Raw genomic sequence first — 13,401 nt, forward strand, 5'->3', positions numbered from 1 at the left:
CAACTCTACAAGCAACATAATGGCAATAAATTCATATCTTTCAATACTCATTCTAAATGTCAATGGAGTAAATGCTCCAATCAAAAGACATAGGGTAACAGATTGGATAAGAAAACAAGATCCATCTATATCCTGTTTACAAAAGACCCACTTTAGACCTAAAGACACCTTCAGATTGAAAGTAAGGGGATGGAGAACCATCTATCATGCTAATGGTCACCAAAAGAAAGACAGAGTAGCCATACTTATATCAGACAATCTAGACTTTAAAATAAAGACTGTAACAAGAGATGAAGAAAGGCATTATATCATAATTAGGGGGTCTATCCCCCAAGAAGACCTAATAATTGTAAATATTTATGCTTCATATGTGGAAGAACCCAAACATATAAATCAATTAATCACAAACATAAAAGAAACTCGTTGATAATAGTACTGTAATAGTAGGGGACTTCAACACCCCACTTACAACAATAAACAGATCATCTAATCAGAAAATCAATAAGGAAACAATGACTTTGAGTGACACAGTGGACCAGATGAATTTAGCAGATATATTCAGAACATTTCATCCTAAAGCAGTGAAATATACATTCTTCTTCATTGCACATGGAACATTCTCCAGAATAGACCACATCCTGGGACACAAATCAGCCTTCAACAAGTATAAAAAGATCGAGATCATACTGTGCATATTTTCAGACCACAATGCTATGAAACTTGAAAGAAACCACAAGAAAAAATTTGGAAAAGTACCAAATACTTGGACACTAAAGAACATCCTACTGAAGAATGAATGGGCTAACCAAGAAGAGTAAATTTAAAAGTACATGGAAGCCAATGAAAATGATAACACCACAGCCCAATCCTCAAAGAGAAAGCAGGCAAAAACCTTTTTGTCTTGGCCACAGCAACTTCTTAACTCAACACGTCTCCAGAGGCAAGGGAAACAAAAGCAAAAATGAACTATGGGACCTCATCGAAACAAAACAAAACAAAACAAAACAAAACAAAACAAAACAAAACTTCTGCACAGCGAAGGAAACAAGTAGCAAAACTAAAAGGCAACCAACAGAATGGGAGAAGATATTTGCAAATGACATATCAGATAAAGGGTTAGTATCCAAAATCTATAAAGAACTTATCAAACTCAACACCCAAAAAACAAAGAATCTGGTGAAGAAATGGGCAAAAGACATGAATAGACACTTCTCCAAAGAAGATATCCAGATGGCCAACCGACACATGAAAAAATGCTCAACATCTCTCATCATCAGGGAAATACAAATCAAAACCACAATGAGATACCACCTCACACCTGTCAGAATGGCTAACATTAACAGCTCAGGCAACAACAGATGTTGGCGAGGGTGCCGAGAAAGAGGATCTCTTTTGCACGGCTGGTGGGAATGCAAACTGGTGCAGCCACTCTGGAAAACAGTATGGAGGTCCTCAAAAATTAAAAATAGAACTACCTTATGACCCAGCAGTTGCACTACTAGGTTTTTACCCAAAGGGATACAGGGATGCTGTTTTGATGGGGCACATGCACCCCAATGTTTATAGCAGCAATATCAACAATAGCCAAAGTATGCAAAGAGCCCAAATGCCCATCGATGGATGAATGGATATGGAAGATGTGGTACATATATACAATGGAGTCTTGCATGGCAATCAAAAAGAATGAAATCTTGCCACTTGCAATTATGTGGATGGAACTAGAGGGTATTATGCTAAGTGAAATTAGTTAGAGAAAGACAAATATCATACGACTTTACTCATATGAGGACTTTAAGACACAGAATAGATGAACACAAGGGAAGGGAAGCAAAAATAATATAAAAACAGGGAGGGGGGACAAAACATAGAGACTCTTAAATATGGAGAACAAACAGAGGGTTACTGTGGAGGGGTTGTGGGAGAGAGGATGGGCTAAATGGGTAAGGGACATTAAGGAATCTACTCCTGGGATCATTATTACACTATATGCTAACTAACTTGGATTAAATTTAAAAAATAAAATAAAAAATAAAAATAAATAAAAATTAAAACAAATAAAAAATAGGGACACCTGGGTGGCTCAGTTGGTTAAGTGTCCGACTTGGGCTCAGGTCACGATCTCGTGGTCTGTGAGTTCGAGCCCCACGTCAAGGTTCTGTGCTGACAGTTCAGAGCCTAGAGCCTGCTTCAGATTCCGTGTCCCTCTCTCTGACTTTCCCCTGCCCACACACTGTCTCTCTCTCTCTCTCTCTCAAAAATAAATAAAACATTCAAAAAATTTTTTAAATAATTTAAAAAATAAAAAATAAAAGAGTTTTTAAAGTATCATCCAGGATGAGGGTAGTGTCTGTACTGTGTTTGAGGACTATGAGACAAGCTACTCAAAATCATTGGGCTCAAAGCAGGAGGGCAGATTTTCAAAACAGTTGAAAAGTAATGGTGATTCAACACAGTAATACAAGTGAAAAGCAGTGAATGAAAAAATAAATAAAAATTAATTCATTAATCACAATGAATGAAAAAATAAAAAGTAACTAATCACTGAATCACTGAATCAAAATAAAAATGAGCAAACTGTAGAAACAGGTAACAGCATAAATGACCCTCCCATACAGGATATTGAGCCAGACACCAAATGAGACATACAATGTGATTTCATTTATGCAGAGCTCAAAAAAGGCAGAATTAGTCTATATTCTTTTGGAATGCATATAAAAATGGTAAAATGATTTTTTTGATTTATTTAGTTTTGATAAAATGAGTTGTTGTTTTTTTTTAAGCAAGGGATAGGATTCTACCAAATGTCAGAATCCTAGGTTCTCTCCATAAGGGGGGTGGGGTCCATGAGCGGTTGGAAGGACAGCTTGGGTTCTGACAACCATCTCATTCTTGGCCTCTGTGGTATTTCCTGTGTATTCACTGTATAGTAATTATTTAAACTGTATGTCTATCTTCTGCACCTTTTAAACCATAGCATATATAAAAAGAGGTTTAAGGGAAAAAAAGCACAATGACTGTGAGCAGCATCGTGGAAGGAGGAAGACCCAGTCTCCCCTGGGATTAGGCTCAAGCTAGTCATCAGATTCTGGGCAGACAGAGGCAAAGGAGGAGGGCAGCGTCTCTTGCAGAGGGCCACTGAGTGATGGTGTTAGCAGTGTCCCACAGAAGAGCAGCTGGGGACATTCTGTGAAATAAGGCACGTGAATCCAGAGGAAGTGACCTTAGTGCAGAAGGACCAAAGGGGTTTTCGTCTAGGGCATTAGGAAGGATGGGACAGGGGGAGCTGAGTCTAAGCAACAGACCTCAAACTTCTGAATGGAACTGAGGAACAGTTATTCAAGGTCCAAACTGACACAGCACACAGGTTCTGCTGGGTCCCATTTCTACCAGCAACTCCATCCTAGTCGTGGGGCGGGGGGGGCGGCGGGTGAGCTACCAGCCCATGCAGAAGCCACAGTATCTGTGGGACCTGACAGGCACCAGTCCCGCCCCCCATCCATTTTCATCTTTTTCTTCTGTTTTCTGTAAGACCGTATCTGCCATGAGCACTGTATCTCCAGAGCCCAGCACGGTGCCTGGGAGACTGATGCTGGTTCAGCCCTTGTGGAATGAACTAAAGAATGAATGAAGAATTCCTATTTCATATTGGTAGAAGCTAACTAAACCTAGAAGAGCTACAGACGGGAATGGAGCCAGCAGAGGGACAGATCGCTTAATACGCGCCATTTAATCCTCAAAACCGTTTTCCGTGACCAGCCTGATCTCTGGTTCCACAAGCTCCCCTAACAGTTTTTGCAGAGCCCAGACTTGGGCAGCTGGGGTTAAGATACGCCAAGGAAAGGAGCGAAAAGCAGGCTCTTGTTCCTTTAGTAAATGGACTTGCTACACTTTTTTTTTAAGTACAGAGCTGTTTTGAGATCGTTCCTAAGTGAGAGCTCTGTGGGGAAGAAGAGTGAATGGTTGTTTAAGGCAGTTGCAAGGCTGCAGAGACGGCTGGAGGAACGGCCACAGATCGAACCAGGTCGGAAGGAGGCAGAAACAGATCAATGAAGGAGACTGGGCTGCCTCACATCTCAGACACCTGGGGTGGGACAGAAAGACGAAGCAAGCTTGCAGACAGGGAAGATTAGAAAGGGAGCGGGGGAGGGGAGGCATGAGAGGGCCAGCAGGCACAGTAATAGAAGTTTGTTCTCCTGACTAGCAGGGAGCATCGCAGCCCCCACAGTGGGGTGGGCATGCCTGCTGCAGGGGCCTCCTAACCAGTGTCCGTGCCTCTGGCTTCCCGTGGATCCAGCCAGCACTCCCCACGCTGCTCTGGGTTAGCATGAATGGCAAGAAACCTGTGTTCTAATCCAAGCTTTAGAAGAATGCCGTCGGGTAGAAACATAATGCAAGCCACGTCTGTTATGTTATAGTTTCTAACAGCCACGTGAACAAGGCAAAAGAAGACACGGGTGATCTTATTTTTGATAATACATTTAATTTAGCCAAAAGTTTCCAAAATGTCATCATTTCAACGATACTTATGTTCCTACGGAGTCCATGAAATCCTGTGTGTATTTACACTGAAAGCACACTCCGGCCAGACTGGCCCCATTTCAAGGGCTTCGTGGGCACAGGAGGGGAGTGGCTACTGCATAGGACAAGGCAGGGCTGCTGGGTGACCCCGAGCGTGACACTCTACGTCTCTGAGCCTCCGTTATTTTCCTCCATAAAATGAAGTTTGGGCTCACAGCATTTCTAAGTTACCTTCAATACATTACGGACACACGTTATCAGCAAAGTAAAGCTCTGTTTCATAGCAAGGGACTCCACCTCCCACTCCGGCCAGCTGGTTGGAAGATGTGCAACAGAGGCTGATATTTCCAAACAGCAATACAGATCCGCTCAGATGACCAGGGAGTAGGCACAGGGGACAGTCCCTGCAGCACAGCCATTGCCTGTGCAGATCCGGAGCTAGAAATGTCAAGTTTGTGGCTGTACGCCCCGCAGCGTTCTTTTGTGGTGTCCTCAATCTGCAGAGATGAGAAAAGGGACATCGACTTCCACAAACCATGCAGCTGCCACCAGCAATGAGGACATCAAAGACAGAACCTTTATAAGCAGGAAACCCAAAGACCTTAAGGGTCCAATTGGTTGCCTAAGTTCCTTAAGAGAATTTAACTAGTATTTCTTCTGGAAGGTACACTGCTGGAGGTCACACGTTTGCTGTACTGGTGGCAAAGAAGGTGGGGGGAAGGGAGGGGTCTCCCTTCCAGGAGAACTATTCCCCAGAAGATTTTGCTCCACTGCCAAACTCTGCAAAGACAAGTGCACATTCCGGCCACGCAGCTGGCTTATTATAGAATTCTCCGGAAGCTGTCCAAGTTGGATAGAATCGTGCCTCACCTATACTCTGACTCTAACTTGCCTGAGCACATCATCCCCCATCCTCTTACCTGCCTGACTTAGAACCCGTTCCCTGTGTGCAGCCGCACAGTCTCGCTTCTTCCTACCCATGCTCTGCCTTTTGCAAATGCAGCGCTGACTTGAATGCCCCCCGGCCCTTCTCCACATTGCAGAATGCATCTCAATATGCAGCTCACAAAACTTGCAGTATTTCCTCTGTGAAGACTGTTGTAAGCAGCGACTTCTGTGTTTCCACGGCTCTTTGCAGGGTATCAGTGCCACAGTGCTTCTCAGTGACGTGCACCAAACTCCCCGCGGTGTGGAAATGGACAGACCAGAGTTCAGATCCCAACTCTGCCATTAACAAGCTTTGTGCCTCTTGAGCAAGTTACTTAACTTCTTGCAGATTCCTCCTAAATAAAACGGGGACCAAAATAACTACCCGCTGACGCTGCCAGGTTGTTTTAGCTAATCTTCACAAGATGCCACTCAATGGTGTTTATTAAAGCTGATAGCATTGGAAGCACCAGATGCTTGTGCCTTAGTCCATTCAAAAGACATTTACTGAGCAGCTCTTAAGGGCTGGCACTATTGTCGAGGAAAAGGAGAAAGTCTGGTAAATAAGTGAGTCAGTCCCTGCCTGGGAGCAGCTCGTTACCTCAATGCACAAGCTTCAGTCTTTGATGCTGGAACACGAGCTCCTCTGGAAGGCGTGCAAGCAGTCGGTGACTGCCTTTGGTAACTGGGCTCTGTCGGGACACCTGTCACCAGGCTGGAGAAAAGGAGACTGCTGGAAAGGAAACAAGACAAGGCTGTGTTCAGTAAGACGGGCCTCCCTAGGAGTCCACGTGGAACCGACAACAGCTTAACACCATCTAGAACATGCCCTGCCCCTACCTCCCTTATATTGACTTCCCATTTCAGAGAAGGCTCTGCCCCGCCTGAGAACTGGGAGCCACAGCTGAAAGTCAGCCGGGCCAGCACATGGTTTCAGGAGGATCGTGACAAAACACATCTTCCCCACCCCCAATAGGCCCAGTTTTCATGTAACGAAAGGAGAGAGGGTGCATGAGTTCATGCTGACTTAGCCATGCCTCCCTCAGGTAGACTAAGATTTGGGAAGAAAAAAGGAATGTGTTTCTTCTCTAAGAAAGGAGGTATCCTGGAGGGGAGAGTGGCTATCACTCTTGTGAGGGGTCGGCGGGGGGGGGGGGGGGGGGGGTTGCCCGAAACCCCCAGGGGCTGTGGGGGGGGAGGGGTCAGCAGGGGCAGGGCCAGGGGCAAGGGGGGTGGGGGTGCGGTGTGAGCAGAGAAGTCAGGGAGGAGCCGGTCTGGCAGTGAGGTAGAACACATAACCCCAGGCAGACTCCTCTGGAAATAGTAAGTTCCTCCCAGACGTTAGACTCAGGTAAGCAGAAGTCTTCTAGACCCCCTCTTGCTGTAGAGAGGGGACTCAACTGCGATGCCCAATCCTGACACCTTCAGTTGACAGGACTAGATGGCATGGACAGCCCGGAGAGCAGGTGGCTAATACCACAAAGTAGGCCTCAAGCTTGCAAAGCAGAGCCCTGGGTGGTGGGACAGAGGAGGTGCTTTCCAACCTCCACCCCAGGAATTGGGATTCCCCTAGGGTTCTCTCCTCCCAGGAGACTCCATCTGCCCCCAGGGAACTGGGTGGCAGCTGCTTCTGGTACTCAGTAAGCTGCAAATTTGCACTCACAGTGCAATACGGTGGGCTGCTTCCTAAGCATGTTACAGATGGAGAGAGCTCAGTGGTCCTCGCTACCTTCCTTACTGCTAACCATTTTTCCCTTGGTAGGAAAGATACCCGGGTGTACACATGGGCATTAAAGTTAGAGAAGATGAGAGAGACAGAGAGAAGATATCTCTGAAAGCTCTGATTCAAAACAAAACAACTCATTTAAACAAGGACACAAGCCTCGGTTAGCTGCAAAACTGCCCTAACCTGGATAATACTTGGTGACAAGCAGTGACATTTATGCAGATGAATGGGAGACAGAAGTGCTCACCGAGCATCCTGGGGACTGTGTCATTAAAAAGATGGGGAGAAAATGCAGCCATTTCTGCACAAACCAAGCACAAATCCAAAATGGGAATGCAAACTTGGTGCAGCCACTCTGGAGAAGAGCATCGAGGTTCCTCAAAAAAGCTGAAAATAGAACTACCTTAAGACCCAGCAATTGCACTATTAGGTATTTACTCAAAGGATACCAAAATACAAATTCGAAATAGTACATGCACCCCAATGTTTATAGCAGCATCATCAACAACAGCAAGCTATGGGAAGAATCCAAATGCCCATCAACCGATGAATGTATATATATAATATACATATGTATGCATATATATATATACACACACATATACATATATATGTGTGTATATATACATATAAATATATACACATATGTGTATATATACATACACATATATACACATATATACGTGTGTGTATATATACATATACATATATACACATATATGTGTGTGTATATACATATATATATATATATATATATAGCATGGAATATTACTCAGCCATCAAAAAGAATGAAATCTTGCCATTTGCAATGACGTGGATAGAGCTAGAGTGTATCATGCTAAGCAAAATAAGTCAATCAGAGAAAAACAAGTACCATATGATTTCACTCTATGTGGACTTTAAGAAACAAAGCAGATGAACATATGGGAAGGGGTGGAGGAGGAAAGAGAAGAAAGAGAAATAAACCATGAGAGGCTCTTAAAGATAGAAAACACGCTGAGGATTGACGGAGGGAGGTGGGTGGGGAATGGTGTAGATGGGTGATGGGTACTAAGGAGGACTCCTGTTGTGATGAGCACTGGGTGTTGTACGTAAGTGATGAATCACTGAATTCTACCTCTGAAACCAATATTACACTGTATGTTAGCTAACTGGAATATAAAAAAAAAAAAAAAGACAAAAACCAACTAACCAACCAAACAAACACAAAATAGGAAATGAGAAGGAGGATGGGTGAATGAGAGTGGCCTATCACCTCCAGTTCCCTCTGCCAGGGTCACCCTGAGAACTCAGGGAGCTGCCACTCAAATGCACCTCTGGGAGACAGGAAAGAGAAGTGACCGTGAATCAGAAGTTTAGTGGGCAAGTCTCGGATCTGCCCCTCAGGAGTGGTCTCAGAAAGTCTCCCAACACCTTGTTTGCCAGATTGTGAAGCATCCTCTCTCTTCGGGGCCTGGGTAATATGGCTCCACTTTCACATTCTGCTTTGTATATATGATTCCTTCTTCTAAACCCTGAGATTCTCCTTAGGTAAGAACTTTGTTTTACTCAGTCTCAATTTCTTACCCCCAGAGCCTACTTGGTATAGATTGGATGGAAGAAAGGAAGGGAGGGGAGAAGGGAGGGAAAAACGAAGAGGGAAGGAAAAGTCTGCTGCACGAGGCAGCGTGGGATACTGCACACATCTCTTTCTTTAAGTCAAATCTGGTGGGATCAGCTACTCTGGGGTCTCGATTCAGACCACACAGTGTCAATTCCTGGCCAAGCTAGCTAGCTGTGTGACCTTTGGCAAGTTTCTCATACTCTCTGTGCCTCAGTCTTCTTGGGGATAAATGACCAATTGTGACAGCATCCCTTTCTTAGGGCCGTCACGAGCACTGAATGACGCAATGTATAGAAATAGCTAATTATCGGGGCGCCTGGGTGGCGCAGTCGGTTAAGCGTCCGACTTCAGCCAGGTCACGATCTCACGGTCCGTGAGTTCGAGCCCCGCGTCAGGCTCTGGGCTGATGGCTCGGAGCCTGGAGCCTGTTTCCGATTCTGTGTCTCCCTCTCTCTCTGCCCCTCCCCCGTTCATGCTCTGTCTCTCTCTGTTCCAAAAATAAATAAACGTTGAAAAAAAAATTAAAAAAAAAAAAAGAAATAGCTAATTACAGTGGCTGGCACTTACAGGTACACGCTAAATATTAGCAATCGTTGCTACGTAAAAAGAAGAAGTAATTAAAATAAAGCCGGTGTGGCTGAATCAAGTTGGGGGATACACAGCCCCATCTGTTCTACCTCCCCGCCTCGTCCCATGGTGCTGGAGAGAGCCCCTGTGCTCCCTTTGGGTATTAGAAATCTGTGGAAAGCAGTGAGAATCACCATAGAAAGGACTCAAGTGTGGAAATCAGACCTGGGTTCCAATCTCAGATTCATGACTTAGAAAAAAGGAAAGTTCCTGAACTTCTCCGAGTTTCAGTCCTCATCTGCAATTTAGGGATGAACGAATCCTTCCTGACAGATGTGAGGAAGAAATAAGGGAAAGTATGCAGAGCATTTAGAACAGTTCACTTGGGGGCTCGATGAATTCACTTCCCTCCCTGCTAAACACCCCCCCTTACGTGTGCATGGTAGTTCATTATTATTTTCCAAGCGCGTAAAGAAAGCGTCTTACTTACACAGCCGCGAGGAATTTGACAACATCCAGCCCCGTTTGGACATGTGAGGTGGTCCTTTCCCTTGCTTGATGGACAGCAGTAAGTACTCAGGGTCTCCTGCAGCCAGACCTGTCAGCCTTCTGCCAACATCGGGGACAGACTGCCTTCTGACAGAACTGCCCCTTCCAGAGGCCACATCTTTAGCAGACAGCAAAAAAAGAAAAAAAAAAAAATGCAAATCAGGAAATATGTGGCTTTTGAAATCCCTTTATCAATTGTCAGATTAGGGTTGCTCCAAGACAGCTAGTAACTGAGCAAATATGAAAAAAGGAAAAACTCACAAATTCCCAAGAAAAGTTTCATAAATGACTCAAGAACGACAGCTACCTCGTTTCAAGTAAGACAGCAACCTGTCGCATAAAAAAAGAAACTTCCCAAACGTGTGTGGCAGTGCAAGTGGCTCCAAGACAGAGGGGAGGAAAGAACATTCCCTGCACGGAAAAGAGACGGTTCCTGACTACTCTTTCCCTCCACTTTCCTCCTCCCTTCTAAAATCAGAGCTTGAAGCTAGATTTTAAAAAGGAAGGACAGAACTAGAGGAATCATTTTATTTATAAATGATATAAATAAATCATTTATTTATAAAGACAGTATTATCTTTAATGCCCTAATTCCTTCAACAGACTGTTTTCCTCCTTTTTTGCTAATTAATTTTGTAATCTGGAACATTTCTAACGTGTGTAAAAATAGAATAACCCAATGAGGGGCGCCTAATTGGCTCAGTCGGTTGAGCTACTGACTCTTGATTTTGGCTCAGGTCATGGTCTCACGGTTCACGGGATGGAGCCCCCGTGTCAGAGTCTGTGCTGACAGTGTGGAGACAGCTTGGGATTCTCTCTCCCTCTCTCTCTTCCCCGCCCCTGCTCTCTGTGTCTCTCTCTTTCTCTCTCTGTGTCTTTCAAAATAAATAAATACACATTAAAAAAAAAAAAAAAAGGAATAACCCAGTGAGTCTATCAACCATTTTCAACAACTATTCAATCTTGCTCTACCTCTACCTACACTCACTTTCCCTCCTCCTGTACGATTTTTGAGGAAGATCTCAGACATCATATCATTTACTCCATAATATTTCATCCCAGCTGTATACTGAGCACCTTCTAGATAGGCTTACCCTGGCCAGGCAAAAACAGATGGGGAAGGCTCTGGCCCTCACAAAGCTTGGAGGGAAACATGGATCTGGTGAAACATGCAAAGTTGAGGCATTTATTTATGCAACAAATGTTGTAGCGTGCGATTAATGCCAGGCACAGTTCTCAGGGCTTTACAATATCAATTTATTTAAACGTAGTCCTCCAAAGTCCCCAGGGGGGTAGGTAAGATGATCTTCCCCATTTTACGAATGAGAAAGCTGAGGCACAGAGAGGCTAAGTGTTTTGGCCCAAGGTGACACAGCTAGTAAATGGTGGAGCTGAGGTGCACAAATTGCTACGAAGACGCAGCAAAGGAAGCGGATCATTCTATCTGGGGCCACTGAGGAGTGAGTGGAAGTTCCCCACGTAGACAAGCAAAGTTCCCCGTGTAGACGAGGGCGTGAACAACGGTCCAGAAAAAAGAAAGAGCTCAACACGCAGGAAGCAAGAGTTTTGGAACCGCTGGACCTGGAACTGGAAAGGCAGGTGAGACAGGGCTATGAAGGGCTTTCATGTGCCGAGTGGAGCGGTGTGGACGTGCCATGGCCTCGGGACAGCCCGCAGAGCCTCAGCAGGTGAATGACAAGATCACATCATATTAGAAAGACAACTCTGAAAACTGCATGGAAGACAGACTGCATGGGCTGTGCGTGTCCAGGTAAAGCTGGGAGGTGATCACGTCTGGACAAGAACCATGGAAGTAGGAATAGAATGAAAGATACAGAATTAGGAATCAAGGGACATGATGATGATCGGAACTTCCATTTCTCAGAGTGTTGGCAGAAGCCCAAAGCTCTGAACAATAAAGAGCAAGTACTGCGAGTTCTGAGACTGGTGCTGGACACGCTGACAAAGAAGCTGAGAAGTGACCAGACCCCGTTCTGAACCCTTCAGCCCACCCCCCACCACCTCCACTCCCCAGATAAGAGCTGCCTGGAGATTTCTCCGGGAGACATTTCTTCGCAGAGCATTGTTGGCAATATAAGGGAGGAATGTTCTCCCCTCTCAAGCCAAGAGAGGGAACTCAGTGGCCCCCAGATCAACGGGACACCAGAGTGGTGGGGAAATTCTTGGGAGCACATGACAGTCTTCTCAAGAGTTGGGTGGGACAGAATGAGGTGACTGACTGTTACTCAGTAAGCAGAGCCAGAATGCTGCAGCAGGAGACACGAGGAGCTTCTGAGTTCATAGCAAAGGCATCAGATGGTTAAGAGACGGCCTGCCTGGGTCGCTGCTTCCCCGCAGGAAGAGGCGGCATTGTGCTGCTGGCAGCTGCTGAGAGGCGGTTGGAGAGGGCTGCTTAGAGGTGCAGGATGAGAGCGCCTTGGAAGGGGTGAGGAGTCACCACGGCAGGCCTGACCGCTCTCTGATGAAAGCCTTGCTTACAACGGTGGCCCTTAACTGGTGTCGGCTGGTGACTGGCAAATCAGACCCTTCCCAGCGTCCCCAGGACTGACCGCCTTTCTGGCTGTCTAGGCATAAACTGATCGCACAAATGGCATGGTTTATGCCAAACACGTGCTTCCCTTCCAGGAGTCTGGAATTGGGGGCTGTGCTGGGAAGAGGGACGTACGTACTGGCCTCCAGTGAAGACTCTGGTGAATGGTCTCTAATGAGCTTGTTGTCACAACTCACCGCTGGAGAGTTAAGCGTGTCCCGGGTGACCCCACCAGGGAGGATCTTTGGAAGCTTGCATCCGGTTTCCCCGACTGAGACCCCACGTGTCTTTTCCCTTTGCTGGTCTTGCTCCTCACCCTTGCCCTGTAATGAATTATAGCTGTGAGGGCTACTCTGTGCTGAGTCTCTGCGTTTTCCTCATGATTCCCCAAATCTGACGGTGTTGCCAAAGAACTCACATAGCCCCCAAGAGAAGCAATGCCAGCATTTGGGTGTTGGCCAGATATAGGGGCACAGATGTCAGACGCGATAACATCGATCATGGAAAACCATTTTTAGATTTTAATTGCTCGGTTTTCTCCTTGAGCAGATCCTGGGGAGAGCAGAGGCCACGGGGGGCGTGTGGGAGGAGGGGAGAAATCGCAAATCAAAAAAAAAAAAAAAAAAAAAAACCAACCAGACGCAGAAGAGGGAGCCAGATGAAAAGCGCACACCCCCTCCCACTTTGCAGAGTCTGACCTGAGCTGGGCGGGAAGGAGAGTTGGCAGGAGGCTGGCGGGGGGCGGGGTGGGCAAGGGGGAGTTTGGGAGGAAAAACTGAACTAGAAATTAAGTTTTGCTATTTCTAATATCAAAAATAACTGTAAATAACTAGGAAGAGGTTAGAAAAGCCATGTGATCTTCTTGAAATGTTGTCAAGGATGGGAATGAAGGTCCAGAGTGTATATCTGAGGACAATATGGGAGCAGAATAAACCTATTTCCCCGTTGGATTTTACCAAG

At 45.6% G+C, this 13,401-nt stretch overlaps 1 long non-coding RNA gene across 1 annotated transcript in view; it reads right to left on the minus strand.

Moving 5' to 3' along the window:
- Positions 1 to 4,528: 4,528 nt before the first annotated feature.
- LOC121042972 (uncharacterized) overlaps positions 4,529 to 13,401 on the minus strand; it is a 64,902-nt gene continuing 56,029 nt past the window's right edge. Inside the window, exons 3-4 of the long non-coding RNA XR_005796571.1 lie at positions 9,832 to 10,008; positions 4,529 to 6,178 (exon numbers count right to left, since the gene is read on the minus strand). This is a non-coding gene — a long non-coding RNA (uncharacterized LOC121042972). The remainder of the gene's footprint in view (positions 6,179 to 9,831; positions 10,009 to 13,401) is intronic.

This window comes from Herpailurus yagouaroundi, unplaced genomic scaffold, assembly GCF_014898765.1.
Source record: "Herpailurus yagouaroundi ecotype Mexico unplaced genomic scaffold, PumYag 186, whole genome shotgun sequence".
NCBI classification, from domain to species: Eukaryota; Metazoa; Chordata; class Mammalia; order Carnivora; family Felidae; genus Herpailurus; species Herpailurus yagouaroundi.